This window comes from Castor canadensis, chromosome 6 (assembly GCF_047511655.1).
Source record: "Castor canadensis chromosome 6, mCasCan1.hap1v2, whole genome shotgun sequence".
NCBI lineage: Eukaryota > Metazoa > Chordata > Mammalia > Rodentia > Castoridae > Castor > Castor canadensis.
The window spans coordinates 35,625,818-35,643,504 of record NC_133391.1 but is presented as its reverse complement, the minus strand read 5'-3'; the positions used below and the strand labels follow the sequence as shown (position 1 = coordinate 35,643,504).

Here is a 17,687-nt window from a genome sequence, read left to right as displayed (position 1 = left end):
CAGTAGGTTAGAGCAACAATTTTTTTTCTCACTCACATTCCTTGTGAGTCATGATCTGCTTAGGGTTGACTGTAACTCTGTTTGGTTCCTCTTTATGTGTTTTTTTAATCCAGAACCAGGATCATAGAATAGCTCCTTGTGAGCTAAACATGCAGTACCATCCCCTATTTGGATACAGTGGACATTATATTTGTTCTGATTCTATTGAACAATTCAGGGCATCAGGACAAACCTGTGAATTAAGCAGAAAAATACAGTCTAAAAACAGGAAGATTTGTCAATGATGTCAAAATTTAATCCTTTTTCAGAGGATGTAAACACTTAGGAACAATCATGCATTCTACCACTATTCCCTTTACATATTTAGCCAAGAGATTTCTTTTGCAATGACCTTCAAAATAGAGCACTGGTTTCTAGATGAAACTGAGGAAGAACCACTGGGACACAAAGACAAAATACTAAATATTATCTTCACAATTTACTTGCTATTTAAAAGAGCATATGCTTTACTAATGTCATAGGGACTGATCAATTGTTGCATGTCATATGTGGTATGGGGTCTATCATGAAGGAAGTACAGAAGTTCCTGAAAAGTTGATGGTGTACCTTTACTTGTTCATGTACTCTGCATGTTGAATCATGTTGCTGTTTACCTGTGGAAGAAGGAATTTCTCAGTTCCTAGGAAAAAGACTCTAACTCTTTGGAATTTCCCAATAATAGGAGTGTCTTTCCTATTCATGATGGGCCAATACTTTAGCTACTGAGGTCTCCAATGGTAGGCTCTGAGATAGTTGTGCTAGTCAAATGATTCAATATGGGGATGTCCGTGGCATAAACACAAAGCATGTAATTAAGAGTCTTGGGCTTTGAGCCATGATATATCAGTTTAGACAGGGAAGGAATGTTGGAGATTGAGTTCAATCTCATGACAAATAATTCAGCAGTATCTCTGAACATCAAAGCTGAGTTCCCATCCTGCTTGGCATTACTCTGTGTACTGCCACACATTTAAGTGCTGCGTACTGACACACAGTAAAGTGTGATATATACATAGGATCAGTCTCATAAAAACAAGACACTTTTAGATTATTTATTACATTTTGTCACAAGATTATAAGTGACAACTTTCTTTTCTTTGGTAAATTACTTAAAAGATGGCATACCTATTAGACATTGTTTGCTTTCTCCATAAAGACAAGTGCTACAATTTTGCTCACTTTTTCAGTTCTGTGAGAAGTCTTCCAGTAGTATACCAATTAGCAGACGTTAAAACACACAAGGGCACATAGACAAACACACACACATGCATATACACACAACCTGGGTTTTCATGGAAAAGGCGATGTTCTAACAATAAGTTAGAAGACAACTACATTATAAAGGAAACATGTGTAATGCAGATGCATTTGAGAAACTAGTCCTGCGAAGAAATGTTTTCACCATGCTGTGATTTTTTTTCCTTTGTAAAAAAAATCATGTAAGAATTTGATTTATTCACCTTCTTAAGTTTTTTCAAATTTTTATGGCCATAAATTAATTGCACAAAAGAGTTTCACTATGGTACTGCCACACATGCATATAATATATTTTGATAAAATTCATCCCATCTATATTACTCTTTCTTAATTCATCTTCCTCCTCCCCATCCTTTTTAACAGGTTTGATGTGTTTCATTACACTACTTTCGTAGGCCTTCTGATTGCTAAAAAATAAAAAAATTTTAAAAACCAAAGGAAAACAGAGGAAGCCAAATAGCAGACAGACTCTGTGGTCACAAGATGATCCTTTATATATATATTTATATATATATATATATATATATATATATATATATATATATATATTTATATATATATATATATTTATATAAATATATATATTTATATAAATATATATATATATCCAAAGTCAGGATACAATACAGGATAAAATAGAGACACCTGTATACCGATGTTCATCGCAAAACTATTCACAATAGCCAAGCTATGGAAACAACTCAGATTCCCTAGAACTGATGAATGGATCAAGAAAATGTGGTACATACATATAATGGAGTTTGACTCAGCCATAGCAATAATGACATGTGGTTAGAAGGTAAATGGATGCAATTGGAGGACATCATGTTAAGTGAAGTCAGCCAGGCTCAGAAAGACAAAGGTTCCATGTTTTCTCTCATATGTGGAAGATAGATTCAAAAGATAAACATATACACAAAACAAATGTGATAATTTACAAACTCATATGTAGAACATATTTGTAATAGTGGAACTACTATATGGAACTTGGGGAAGGAAGAAAAGGAAAAGAACGATAGAGCATCAACAATATCATAAAACATAGCATCTGTGAAAGTAGAGGATATAAGAATATGTATTGAAAGTTGCTGAAAATAGGGGGGATGGGAGGTAAAGGGGTAAGGGAGAGTAATGGAAAGAGTTGAAAGGACCAAAGTAAAATATACTCACAATGGGGATACACTGAGACTTAAATATTAATAATGAGAGACAGAACTGTAAAATAGGTACAGTGAGGGGGTACTCATGGAAGGAGGGCAGGTGAATGAAAGAGATTAAGGTGAGGGTATATGGTTGATGGACTTCGTATACTTATATGAAAAAGAACAAAGAAACTTCTTGCAATTGCCTTAAGTGTGACGGGAAGGGGGTTAAAAAGGAGAGATGGTGGGGGTGATCTAACCAATGTACAATATTTGGAATTATCACAATGAATTCCCCCTGTACAACAAATATATCTCAATTTTAAAAAATAAAATAAAGAATGCAGTGACAAGAAACCATTTTAAGAAGATCCTATCTGAATCTGCAGCTTTAAGAGTCAAATTTCCATGCATTGTCCTGTCTCTGGGAACCCATAGCAATAGTCAGGCACTTATCCAGTGAGTGCTGGCCTGGAAAGTTAGTCTAGCTGGAAAGGAAAAATTTTAAGTCAAAAAAATTTTAGAGCTTCCTTCAGTTGGGGTTAGGGGTATCAAGGAATGGTGACAGAGTGGAGTGAAAGTAGTTTTCCATCTGGGCTTAAGTAGGGATGCTAGCTACCAGAACTCTGGGAGGGGGAAGAGTGGTGGCAAGTGATTAAGTGCAGGAGCTTAGCTTCAGAAAATCGGAGACCAAGGAAGGTATAGCATGTAAGCATTCTGCTGTGGTGTTAGCCACTGCGTTCAATAGTGTTTCCATGCCCCAAAACTACATTTGAAGACACCAGAGACTAAAATCTGCAGGCAAGACGCTTATGGTCTCCTCCATCCAGTCACTAGCCAAGAGTAATTGCCATCAGCTTGCCCCACAAAACAGGCCTTCTGATTGTTAAAATATTTTTTAAAAAATTAAAAACCCCAAAGGAAAACAGAGAAAGCCAACTAGCAAACAGACTCTGTGGTCACCAGATGATCCATTGCCAAAGTAGCCTGAGAAAACAAAGCTAGTCAGCATAGATCAAGATTTTGCACTGTTGTCCCATTTTTTAAAATTTATTTTTGCTTTTATTTTTCTTATATTTTCTTACCTTTGATTTTTTTTACCTTTCTATACAGACTTTTTGAATCAGACTGATTAAATAGCTACATATAAATTTTTATTCTATTTTTATATTTCTTTTTCAATCTTTACTTTTATACTTGCTTTATATTACTTAATTTAATATCTAATTTGTTTTACATGCTTTGTCCTGTTTTTTGTCTCCTTGTTGGATTTTGAGTTTGGGGGTTATACTTACTGTTTTGTGTTGGTTTTGTATTTGTTTTTTGTTTTGTTTTGATTTTGAGACAGGCTCTAACCATAGAGGCCAGGTTAGCCTGGGGATTGTGATCTTCCTGCCCCAGCCTCCCAGGGGCTGGGATTGTAGACCTAAGCCATCACACCCAGCTTTTAATGTTAATTTTTAATCCTGTCTTTTTCCTTTCTCCCTCCTCCCATCTTTTATTCCAATAAGGTCAGTTTTCTCTCTATCTCTCCTTTCTGCTTCTTTCTCACCTTCCCCTTCTATGGTTTTTTGTTTTGTTTTGTTTTGTTTCCATTATTTGGGGGGTTTGTTTGCTATACTTTTTTTCTTTTTCACTTTACCTTTACCTGGATCATCCTTATCTCTTCCTTTCTTCTTTCTCATTCTCTCTTTAAATTTCCTTTTCCCTGTTCTCTTTGAGGACTATTTGCTGGTATTGTTTTTCTTATTTTCTTTCCATTCCTACTCTTACTTACTAATGTCTTCTTACTTTATGCAGTATTAAAATTGTACCTTTTTCCTTTTCTAATATTATTGGAGCTGCAGTAGTGATTTCTTTTAATTGGTTACTACTATCTTTCTACCAAGTTTGTTTGCTTCTGCAACTGGTTTTCTTCTCTCCATATGATGCTAGCCTTGGGCCCAATGCCTGGAATACATTGAGTAAGTGGTTAGTGAGCTATGTGTACAATCTACTGGTGAGAAACTGCACCTCAACCCTGTTGCAACCTAGTCCCAACTGAACCTCGCAATTATTTAAATGAAAGAACATGGGAGATTAAACCCTCAAACCAATGAGTTGGACCAACGTGTACAAATTCCAAAGCAGAAATACAAGGACTATGAAAAAAATTAGGAGAATCAGGAATGCAAAAGAGGAGATAACAACAAACACCATGGAAGTCCAGGAAATCATCAGAGACTACTTTGAGAACCTATATTCAAATAAATTTGAAAATCTTAAAGAAATGGACAGATTTCTAGATACGTATGATAATCCAAAACTGAACCAAGAGGAAATTAATCACATCAATAGACCTATAACACAAAATGAAATTGAAGCACCAATCAAGAGTCTCCCCAAAAAGAAAAGTCCAGGACCTGCGGATTCTCTGCTGAATTCTATCAGACCTTTAAAGAAGAACTGATACCAACCCTCCTTAAACTGTTCCACGAAATAGAAAGGGAAGGAAAACTGCCAAACACATTTTATGAAGCCAGTATTACACTTATCCCAAAACCAGGCAAAGACACCTGCAAAAAGGAGAACTATAGGCCAATCTCCTTAATGAACATTGATGCAAAAATCCTCAACAAAATAATGGCAAACCGAATTCAGCAACACATCAAAAAGATTATTCAGCACGACCAAGTAGGCTTCATCCTAGGGATGCAGGGGTGGTTCAACATATGAAAATCAATAAACGTAATAAACCACATTAACAGAAGCAAAGACAAAAACCACTTGATCATCTCAATAGATGCAGAAAAAGCCTTTGATAAGATCCAACACCATTTCATGATAAAAGCTCTAAGAAAACTAGGAATAGAAGGAAAGTTCCTCAACATTATAAAAGCTATATATGACAAACCTACAGCCAGCATTATACTTAATGGAGAAAAACTGAAACCATTCCCTCTAAAATCAGGAACCAGACAAGGATGCCCACTATCTCCACTCCTATTCAACATAGTACTGGAATTCCTAGCCAGAGCAATTAGGCAAGAAGAAGGAATAAAAAGAATACAAATAGGTAAAGAAACTGTCAAAATATCCCAATTTGCAGACGACATGATCCTATACCTTAAAGACCCAAAAAACTCTACTCAGAAGCTTCTAGACATCATCAATAGCTATAGCAAGGTAGCATGATATAAACTCAACATAGAAAAATCATTAGCATTTCTATACACTAACAATGAGCAAACTGAAAAAGAATGTATGAAAACAATTCCATTTACAATAGCCTCAAAAAAAATCAAATACCTAGGTGTAAACCTAACAAAAGATGTGAAAGACCTCTACAAGGAAAACTATACACTTCTGAAGAAAGAGATTGAGGAAGACTATAGAAAGTGGATTGGTAGAATCAACATAGTAAAAATGTCGATACTCCCAAAAGTAATCTACATGTTTAATGTAATTCCCATCAAAATTCCAATGACATTCATTAAAGAGATTGAAAAATCTACTGTGAAATTTGTATGGAAACACAAGAGGCCACGAATAGCCAAGGCAACACTCAGTCAAAAGAACAATGCAGGAGGTATCACAATACCTGACTTCAAACTATATTACAAAGCAATGACAATAAAAACAGCATGGTACTGGCACAAAAACAGACATGAAGACCAGTGGAACAGAATAGAGGACCCAGATATGAAGCCACACAACTATAACCAACTTGTCTTTGACAAAGAAGCTAAAAATATACGATGGAGAAATAGCAGCCTCGTCAACAAAAACTGCTGGGAAAACTGCTTAGCAGTCTGCAAAAAACTGAAACTAGATCCATGTATATCACCCTATACCAAGATTAACTCAAAATGGATCAAGGATCTTAACATCAGGCCCCAAACTCTAAAGTTGATACAGGAAAGAGTAGGAAATACTCTGGAGTTAGTAGGTATAGGTAAGAACTTCCTCAACGGAACCCCAGCAGCACAGCAACTAAGAGATAGCATAGATAAATGGGACCTCATAAAGCTAAAAAGCTTCTGTTCATCAAAAGAAATGGTCTCTAAACTGAAGAGAATACCCACAGAGTGGGAGAAAATATTTGCCAACTATACATCAGACAAAGGACTGATAACCAGAATATATAGGGAACTTAAAAAACTAAATTCTCCCAAAACTAATGAACCAATAAAGAAATGGGCAAGTGAACTCAGAACTTTCTCAAAGAAGAAATTCAAATGGCCAAAAACACATGAAAAAATGCTCACCATCTCTAGCAATAAAGTAAATGCAAATTAAAACCACGTTAAGATTCCACGTCACCCCTGTTAGAATAGCCATCATCAGCAACACCACCACCAACAGGTGTTGGCGAGGATGTGGGGAAAAAGGAACTCTCTTACACTGTTGGTGAGAATGTAGATTAGTACAACCACTCTGGAAAAAAATTTGGAGGCTACTTAAGAAGCTAGACATCGATCTACCATTTGATCCAGTAATACCACTCTTGGGGATACACCCAAAAGACTGTGACACAGGTTACTCCAGAGGCACCTGCACATCCATGTTTATTGCAGCACTATTCACAATAGCCAAGTTATGGAAACAGCCAAGATGCCCCACCACTGATGAATGGATTAAGAAAATGTGGTATCTTTACACAATGGAATTTTATGCAGCCATGAAGAAGAACGAAATGTTATCATTCCCTGGTAAATGGATGGAATTGGAGTACATCATTCTGAGTGAGGTTAGCCTGGCCCAAAAGACCAAAAATCGTATGTTCTCCCTCATATGTGGACATTAGATCAAGGGCAAACACAACAATAGGATTGGACTATGAGCACATGACAAAAGCGAGAGCACACAAGGAAGGGGTGAGGATAGGTAAGACACCTAAAAAACTAGCTAGTATTTGTTGCCCTTAACGCAGAGAAACTAAAGCAGATACCTTAAAAGCAACTGAGGCCAATAGGAAAAGGGGACCAGGAATTAGAAAAAAGGGTAGATCAAAAAGAATTAACCTAGAAGGTAACACACATGCACAGGAAATTAATGTGAGTCAACTCCCTGTATAGCTATCCTTATCTCAACCAGCAAAAACCCCTTGTTCCTTTCTATTATTGCTTATACTCTCTCTACAACAAAATTAGAAATAAGGGCAAATAGTTTCTGCTGGGTATTGAGGGGGTGGGGGGGAGAGGGAGGGGACGGAGTGGGTGGTAAGGGAGTTGGTGGGGGCAGGGGGGAGAAATGAACCAAGCCTTGTATGCACATATGAATAATAAAAAAAAAAGGAAAAAAAAAGGCAAACACAAGGGGATTGGACTATGAACACATGATAAAAGCGAGAGCACACAATGGAGGGGTGAGGATCGGTAAGACACCTAAAAAATTAGCTAGCATTTGTTGCCCTTAACACAGAGAAACTAAAGCAGATACCTTAAAAGCAACTGAGGCCAAAAGGAAAAGGGGACCAGGAACTAGAGAAAAGGTTAGATCAAAAAGAATTAACCTAGAAGGTAACACCCACACACAGGAAAACAATGTGAGTCAATGCCCTGAATAGCTATCCTTATCTCAACCAGCAAAAACCCTTGTTCCTTCCTATTATTGCTTATACTCTCTCTACAACAAAATTAGAAATAAGGGCAAAATAGTATCTGCTGGGTATTGAGGGGGTGGGGGGGAGAGGGAGGGGGCAGAGTGGGTGGTAAGGGAGGGGTGGGGGCAGGGGGGAGAAATGACCCAAGCCTTGTATGCACATATGAATAATAAAAGAAAAAAATTAGGCAACATTCTCCTCCATAAGTCAACAATTTTGTAACAGATTTTAATGATAAAGAAGTCAATAAAATTCCAGACAAAGAATTGGAAAGAGTGATCAACAAAATCAAAGAAGACATGAATAAATACCTAAATATTTTCAAAGAGAATGAAAATAAACATGTGAATGAAATAGTGATGACAATGAAATAATGATTTGAAAGATGAATTCAATGCAGTGATAAAAATTCTGAGAAAAGATCAAGTTGAAATTTGGAAATGAAAAATCTTAAAAATTAAAGTACAAGGGGCTGGCATATGGCATAAATGGTACAGCACTTGTCTAGTAAATGTGAAGATAAATTAAAAATATCCATTATATTTACAAACTAAAGGGATGTATGACCACTAAGGCAGCACTGTGGAAGATACTTGAAAGAATACTACACATATAAGAAAAAGATAAGCACAACCATGAGAATATAGGAAAACAATATGAAGCCACACAACTGTAACCAACTTGTCTTTGACAAAGGCACTAAAAATATACAGTGGAGAAAAAGCAGCCTCTTCAACAAAAACTTCTGGGAAAACTGGTTAGCAATCTGCAAAAAACTGAAACTAGATCCATGTATATCACCCTATACCAATATTAACTCAAAATGGATCAAGTGTCTTAATATCAGACCCCAAACTCTAAAGTTGATACAGGAAAGAGTAGGAAATACTCTGGAGTTATTAGGTATAGGTAAGAACTTTCTCAATCGAACCCCAGCAGCACAGCAACTAAGAGATAGCATAGATAAATGGGACTTCATAAAACTAAAAAGTTTCTGCTCAACAAAAGAAATGGTCTCTGAACTGAATAGAACACCCACAGAGTGGGAGAAAATATTTGCCAGCTACACATCAGACAAAGGACTGATAACCAGACTATATAGGGAACTTAAATAACTAAATTCTCCCAAAACTAATGAACCAATAAAGAAATGGGCAAGTGAACTAAACAGAACTTTCTCAAAAGAAGAAATTCAAATGGCCAAAAAACACATGAAAAAATGCTCACCACCCCTAGCAATAAAGGAAATGCAAATTAAAACCACATTAAGATTCCACCTCACCCCTGTTAGAAAAGCCATAATTAGCAACACCACCAACAACAGGTGTTGGTAAGAATGCAGGGAGAAAAAGGAGCCCTCTTACACTGCTGGTGGGGATGTAAACTAGTACAACCACTCTGGAAAAAAATTTGGAGGCTACTTAAAAAGCTAAACCATATGCTTCAGCAATACCACTCTTGGGGACATACCCAAAAGACTGTGACACAGGTTACTCCAGAGGCACCTGCACACCCATGTTTATTGCAACACTATTCACAATAGCCAAGTTATGGAAACAGCCAAGATGCCCCACCACTGATGAATGGATCAAGAAAATGTGGTATCTATACACAATGGAATTTTATGCAGCCATGAAGAAGAATGAAATGTTATCATTTGCAGGTAAATGGATGAAATTGGAGAACATCATTCTGAGTGAGGTTAGCCTGGCCCAAAGGACCAAAAATCATATGTTCTCCCTCATATGCGGACATTAGATCAAGGGCTAACACAACAAGGGGATTGGACTTTGAGCACAAGACAAAAGCGAGAGCACACAAGGGAGGGGTGAGGATAGGTAAGACACCTAAAAAATTAGCTAGCATTTGTTGCCCTTAACGCTGAGAAACTAAAGCAGATACCTTAAAAGAAACTGAGGCCAATAGGAAAAGGGGACCAGGAACTAGAGAAAAGCTCAGATCAAAAAGAATTAACCTAGACGGTAGCACACACACACACAGGAAATCAATGTGAGTCAACTCCCTGTTTAGCTATCCTTATCTCAACCAGCAAAAACCCTTGTTCCTTCCTATTATGGCTTATACTCTCTCTACAACAAAATTAGAAATAAGGGCAAAATAGTTTCCGCCGGGTATCGAGGGGGTGGGGTGGGTGGTAGGGAGGGGGTAGGGGCATGGAGGAGAAATGACCCAAGCATGTATGCCCATAGGAATAATAAAAAAATTAATTAATTAATTAATTAATTAAAGAATATAGGAAAACAAAAAAAAATAAAAAATGCTGGTGATGATGCAGAGAACATGGAAGTTTTTTATACTACTACTGGGAATGTATAGCCACTACAGAAAACAGGCAGTGTGTAGTTCACTAGTAGAGTTCTATGCCAGTCTACCTGGGTTCAACATCTAGAACTGTGTGTATATGTGTGTGTGTGTGTATGTGTGTGTGTGTGTGTGTGTGTGTGTGTAGCTAAGGGGGGAAATCCTAGGCCTCTGTTTACCTGATTTGGCGTGCAAACTTATATGAGCTATGATGGGAAGAAAATGCCTAAGCAATAATATAATTAAAAAATGATGATAACTTGATAATAACCCTGAAGTCTTAGGAAAGTATATGCAAAATACCTCCCCAAAATACTCTGATAATCCAAGTAGAATGAGATTTCCTATAAGGAAATGCTCTATAAAAAAAAACCTCACAAATAAAACTTTAAAATGCATGTGCCAAAAGACATATCCCAAAAAGTAATCCATGGATGCAAAGAAGAGAAAATAGAAAAATGACAGTAAAGTATGCAATGTTTAAGTGAGCGAAGACAGAAAAAAAAAGAAAAGAAAAAACTAAAGCCAAGATAAAAATCACTTGTTCTTTTTCAAGTTGATGAAAAGAATCAACCAACTTCTAGAAATAGTCATTGAAATTAAAACTCACAAGATTTTTAAGGACTTTACTTTTTTATTAGCATATAATACTAGTACAGATGAATATATTGTGATTGTTACATATGTGTTTGCAATATATTTTAATTATACATAACCCCTTCTTCATTCTCCCTCCTTTCCCTCCCCTTCTTAGAACACTTTCAACAGGTTTCATTCTTCTATTTTCATATGTGAATACAAATACATCCACCATATTTGCCTTCACTCACCCTTTCCTTATACCTACCCCCTCCAACTGGTACCCATCCCCAGAAAAGACCGGAAAAACTCAAAAGATTAAACAGCAAATTCAATAAGGTTTAATAACGAACAGCAAATTCAATTCATGAATTTGTAGGTATACAACATATAAAAAAAGAAATTAAACATGTAAAACAAAATCTGGAAAGTAGAAACACATACTATATTCTCAATTAATGTATCTCAAAAAGAAAATAATAATTATAAGAGCTTTTTGGCATATATTAATTGTACAAAGTGAGGGATTCCATTGTGAGGTCTCCATACATGCATATAATGTACATTGCTCATAGTCATCCTCTATTACTCTTCATTCTTATTCCCTCTACCACCACCTACTGGTTCTGCCACCCAATAGTGTCTCATTTATGTTCATGGCCTCCCTTTTTTTCAGATATAAGTTCCACATATAAGTGAAAACATGTGCCTAAGTCTGCCTTGTTGCATTTAACATGGTGATCTCCACTTACTCCCATTTTCCTGCAAATGACATAATTTCCTTTGTCTTTATTGCTGAATAATTCTTCATTGGGCATACATACAACATTTCTGTATCCATCCATCAGTTGATGGGTACCTAGGCTGATTCCCTAACTTGGCTATTGTTAATAGTGCTACAATAAACATGGGAGTGCAGGTATCTCTATTGTTTACAGACCTAATTTCCTTCAGGTATATGCCCAAGAGTAGTATAGCAGGATCATACAGTAGTTCTATTTTTAGTATTTTGAGGAATGTTCATACTGATTTCCATTATGTCTGCATTAATTTACATTCCCATTAATTGCATACAAGCTTCCTTTTCCAGCACTGATTGACGAAATGGATTAAAAAGGAAGATCCAAAAATTTGTTGCTTACAGGAGACCCATCTCACCGACAGAAATAAGCATACGCTGAGGATGAAAGGCTGGAAGAAGATTTACCAAGCCAATGGCACCCAAAAACAGGCAGGGGTAGCAAAACTTATCTCTGACAAAGTAGACTTCAAACCTACATTGATCAAATGAGATAAACAAGGACATTCCATACTAATAAAAGAGGAAATAGACCAAAAGGAAATAATAATTATCAACCTGTATGCACCCAATGCCAATGCACCCAATTTCATCAAACATACCCTGAAAGACCTAAAAGCATATATGAACGCAAACACAGTGGTTGTGGGAGACTTTAACACCCCATTATCATCAATAGATAGGTCATCCAAACAAAAAATCAATAAAGAAATCCAAGATCTAAAATATGCAATAGATCAAATGAACCTAGTTGATGTCTACAGAACATTTCATCCAACTTCTACACAATATACATTCTTCTCAGCAGACCATGGAACCTTCTCCAAAATAGATCATATCCTAGGGCACAAAGCAAGTCTCAGCAAATATAAGAAAATAGAAATTATACCGTGCATACTATCTAATCACAATGCAGTAAAAGTAGAACTCAACAACAAAAGTAAAGACAAAAAAACATGCAAACAGCTGGAAACTAAATAACTCATTACTTAATGAAGAATGGATCATCGATGAAATAAAAGAGGAAATTAAAAAGTTCCTGGAAGTCAATGAAAATGAAAACACAACCTACTGGAACCTATGGGACACAGCTAAGGCAGTCCTGAGAGGAAAGTTTATAGCCATGAGTGCATTTATTAAAAAGACTGAAAGATCCCAAATCAATGACCTAATGATATATCTCAAACTCCTAAAAAACAAGAACAAGCAAATCCCAAAACAAATAGAAAGAGAGAAATAATAAAAATAAGAGCTGAAATCAATGAAATAGAAACCAAAAAAACCATACAAAGAATTAATGAAACAAAAAGTTGTTTCTTTGAAAAAATAAACAAGATCGATAGACCCCTGGCAAACCTGACTAAAATGAGGAGAGAAAAAACCCAAATTAGTAGAATCAGGAATGCAAAAGGGAGATAACAACAAACACCAAGGAAGTCCAGGAAATCATCAGAGACTACTTTGAGAACCTAAATTCAAATAAATTTGAAAATCTAAAAGAAATGGACAGATTTCTAGATACGTATGATCATCCAAAACTGAACCAAGAGGAAATTAATCACATGAATAGATCTATAACACAAAATGAAATTGAAGCAGCAATCAAGAGTCTCCCCAAAAAGAAAAGTCCAGGACCTGATGGATTCTCTGCTGAATTCTATCAGACCTTTAAAGAAGAACTGATACCAACCCTCCTTAAACTGTTCCATGAAATAGAAGTGGAAGGAAAACTGCCAAACACATTTTATGAAGCCAGTATTACACTTATCCCAAAACCAGGCAAAGACACCTGCAAAAAGGAGAACTATAGGCCAATCTCCTTAATGAACATTGATACAAAAATCCTCAACAAAATAATGGCAAACCGAATTCAACAACACATCAAAAAGATTATTCACCACGACCAAGTAGGCTTCATCCCAGGGATGCAGTGGTGGTTCAACATATGAAAATCAATAAATGTAATAAACCACATTAACAGAAGCAAAGACAAAAACCACTTGATCATCTCAATAGATGCAGAAAAAGCCTTTGAAAAAGATCCAACATCATTTCATGATAAAAGCTCTAAGAAAACTAGGAATAGAAGGAAAGTACCTTAACATTATAAAACCTATATATGACAAACCTACAGCCAGCATTATACTTAATGGAGAAAATATTTGCCAACTATACATCAGACAAAGGACTGATAACCAGAATATATAGGGAACTTAAAAAACTAAATTCTCCCAAAACTAATGAACCAATAAAGAAATGGGCAAGTGAATTAAACAGAACTTTCTCAAAAGAAGAAATTCAAATGGCCAGAAAACACATGAAAAAATGCTCACCATCTCTAGCAATAAAGGAAATGCAAATTAAAACCACACTAAGATTCCACCTCACCCCTGTTAGAATAGCCATCATCAGCAACATCACCAACAACAGGTGTTAGTGAGGATGCGGGGAAAAAGGAACCCTCTTACACTTTTGGTGGGAATGTAAACTAGTACAACCACTCTGGGAAAAAATTTGGAGGCTACTTAAAAAGCTAGACATTGATCTACCATTTGATCCAGCAATACCACTCTTGGGGACATACCCAAAAGACTGTGACACAGGTTACTCCAGAGGCACCTGCACACCCATGTTTATTGCAACACTACTCACAATATCCAAGTTATGGAAACAGCCAAGATGCCCCACCACTGATGAATGGATTAAGAAAATGTGGTATCTTTACACAATGGAATTTTATGCAGCCATGAAGAAGAACGAAATGTTATCATTCCCTGGTAAATGGATGGAATTGGAGTACATCATTCTGAGTGAGGTTAGCCTGGCCCAAAAGACCAAAAATCGTATGTTCTCCCTCATATGTGGACATTAGATCAAGGGCAAACACAACAATAGGATTGGACTATGAGCACATGACAAAAGCGAGAGCACACAAGGAAGGGGTGAGGATAGGTAAGACACCTAAAAAACTAGCTAGTATTTGTTGCCCTTAACGCAGAGAAACTAAAGCAGATACCTTAAAAGCAACTGAGGCCAATAGGAAAAGGGGACCAGGAATTAGAAAAAAGGGTAGATCAAAAAGAATTAACCTAGAAGGTAACACACATGCACAGGAAATTAATGTGAGTCAACTCCCTGTATAGCTATCCTTATCTCAACCAGCAAAAACCCCTTGTTCCTTTCTATTATTGCTTATACTCTCTCTACAACAAAATTAGAAATAAGGGCAAATAGTTTCTGCTGGGTATTGAGGGGGTGGGGGGGAGAGGGAGGGGACGGAGTGGGTGGTAAGGGAGTTGGTGGGGGCAGGGGGGAGAAATGAACCAAGCCTTGTATGCACATATGAATAATAAAAAAAAAAGGAAAAAAAAAGGCAAACACAAGGGGATTGGACTATGAACACATGATAAAAGCGAGAGCACACAATGGAGGGGTGAGGATCGGTAAGACACCTAAAAAATTAGCTAGCATTTGTTGCCCTTAACACAGAGAAACTAAAGCAGATACCTTAAAAGCAACTGAGGCCAAAAGGAAAAGGGGACCAGGAACTAGAGAAAAGGTTAGATCAAAAAGAATTAACCTAGAAGGTAACACCCACACACAGGAAAACAATGTGAGTCAATGCCCTGAATAGCTATCCTTATCTCAACCAGCAAAAACCCTTGTTCCTTCCTATTATTGCTTATACTCTCTCTACAACAAAATTAGAAATAAGGGCAAAATAGTATCTGCTGGGTATTGAGGGGGTGGGGGGGAGAGGGAGGGGGCAGAGTGGGTGGTAAGGGAGGGGTGGGGGCAGGGGGGAGAAATGACCCAAGCCTTGTATGCACATATGAATAATAAAAGAAAAAAATTAGGCAACATTCTCCTCCATAAGTCAACAATTTTGTAACAGATTTTAATGATAAAGAAGTCAATAAAATTCCAGACAAAGAATTGGAAAGAGTGATCAACAAAATCAAAGAAGACATGAATAAATACCTAAATATTTTCAAAGAGAATGAAAATAAACATGTGAATGAAATAGTGATGACAATGAAATAATGATTTGAAAGATGAATTCAATGCAGTGATAAAAATTCTGAGAAAAGATCAAGTTGAAATTTGGAAATGAAAAATCTTAAAAATTAAAGTACAAGGGGCTGGCATATGGCATAAATGGTACAGCACTTGTCTAGTAAATGTGAAGATAAATTAAAAATATCCATTATATTTACAAACTAAAGGGATGTATGACCACTAAGGCAGCACTGTGGAAGATACTTGAAAGAATACTACACATATAAGAAAAAGATAAGCACAACCATGAGAATATAGGAAAACAATATGAAGCCACACAACTGTAACCAACTTGTCTTTGACAAAGGCACTAAAAATATACAGTGGAGAAAAAGCAGCCTCTTCAACAAAAACTTCTGGGAAAACTGGTTAGCAATCTGCAAAAAACTGAAACTAGATCCATGTATATCACCCTATACCAATATTAACTCAAAATGGATCAAGTGTCTTAATATCAGACCCCAAACTCTAAAGTTGATACAGGAAAGAGTAGGAAATACTCTGGAGTTATTAGGTATAGGTAAGAACTTTCTCAATCGAACCCCAGCAGCACAGCAACTAAGAGATAGCATAGATAAATGGGACTTCATAAAACTAAAAAGTTTCTGCTCAACAAAAGAAATGGTCTCTGAACTGAATAGAACACCCACAGAGTGGGAGAAAATATTTGCCAGCTACACATCAGACAAAGGACTGATAACCAGACTATATAGGGAACTTAAATAACTAAATTCTCCCAAAACTAATGAACCAATAAAGAAATGGGCAAGTGAACTAAACAGAACTTTCTCAAAAGAAGAAATTCAAATGGCCAAAAAACACATGAAAAAATGCTCACCACCCCTAGCAATAAAGGAAATGCAAATTAAAACCACATTAAGATTCCACCTCACCCCTGTTAGAAAAGCCATAATTAGCAACACCACCAACAACAGGTGTTGGTAAGAATGCAGGGAGAAAAAGGAGCCCTCTTACACTGCTGGTGGGGATGTAAACTAGTACAACCACTCTGGAAAAAAATTTGGAGGCTACTTAAAAAGCTAAACCATATGCTTCAGCAATACCACTCTTGGGGACATACCCAAAAGACTGTGACACAGGTTACTCCAGAGGCACCTGCACACCCATGTTTATTGCAACACTATTCACAATAGCCAAGTTATGGAAACAGCCAAGATGCCCCACCACTGATGAATGGATCAAGAAAATGTGGTATCTATACACAATGGAATTTTATGCAGCCATGAAGAAGAATGAAATGTTATCATTTGCAGGTAAATGGATGAAATTGGAGAACATCATTCTGAGTGAGGTTAGCCTGGCCCAAAGGACCAAAAATCATATGTTCTCCCTCATATGCGGACATTAGATCAAGGGCTAACACAACAAGGGGATTGGACTTTGAGCACAAGACAAAAGCGAGAGCACACAAGGGAGGGGTGAGGATAGGTAAGACACCTAAAAAATTAGCTAGCATTTGTTGCCCTTAACGCTGAGAAACTAAAGCAGATACCTTAAAAGAAACTGAGGCCAATAGGAAAAGGGGACCAGGAACTAGAGAAAAGCTCAGATCAAAAAGAATTAACCTAGACGGTAGCACACACACACACAGGAAATCAATGTGAGTCAACTCCCTGTTTAGCTATCCTTATCTCAACCAGCAAAAACCCTTGTTCCTTCCTATTATGGCTTATACTCTCTCTACAACAAAATTAGAAATAAGGGCAAAATAGTTTCCGCCGGGTATCGAGGGGGTGGGGTGGGTGGTAGGGAGGGGGTAGGGGCATGGAGGAGAAATGACCCAAGCATGTATGCCCATAGGAATAATAAAAAAATTAATTAATTAATTAATTAATTAAAGAATATAGGAAAACAAAAAAAAATAAAAAATGCTGGTGATGATGCA

General features: G+C 36.8%; 1 protein-coding gene across 8 annotated transcripts in view; it reads right to left on the bottom strand.

The window, feature by feature from the left end:
- The window catches only part of LOC109680657 (C-type lectin domain family 4 member A), a 142,619-nt gene that overhangs the window by 13,800 nt on the left and 111,132 nt on the right, over positions 1-17,687 (bottom strand). For 5 of the 8 annotated variants that reach the window (XM_074076134.1, XM_074076136.1, XM_074076131.1 and 2 more), the window contains one exon: positions 37-232. The exons of the other annotated variants lie outside the window; for them this stretch is intronic. The gene's annotated coding sequence lies outside the window, so the exon portion shown is untranslated. The remainder of the gene's footprint in view (positions 1-36; positions 233-17,687) is intronic. 8 annotated transcript variants of the gene reach the window in all.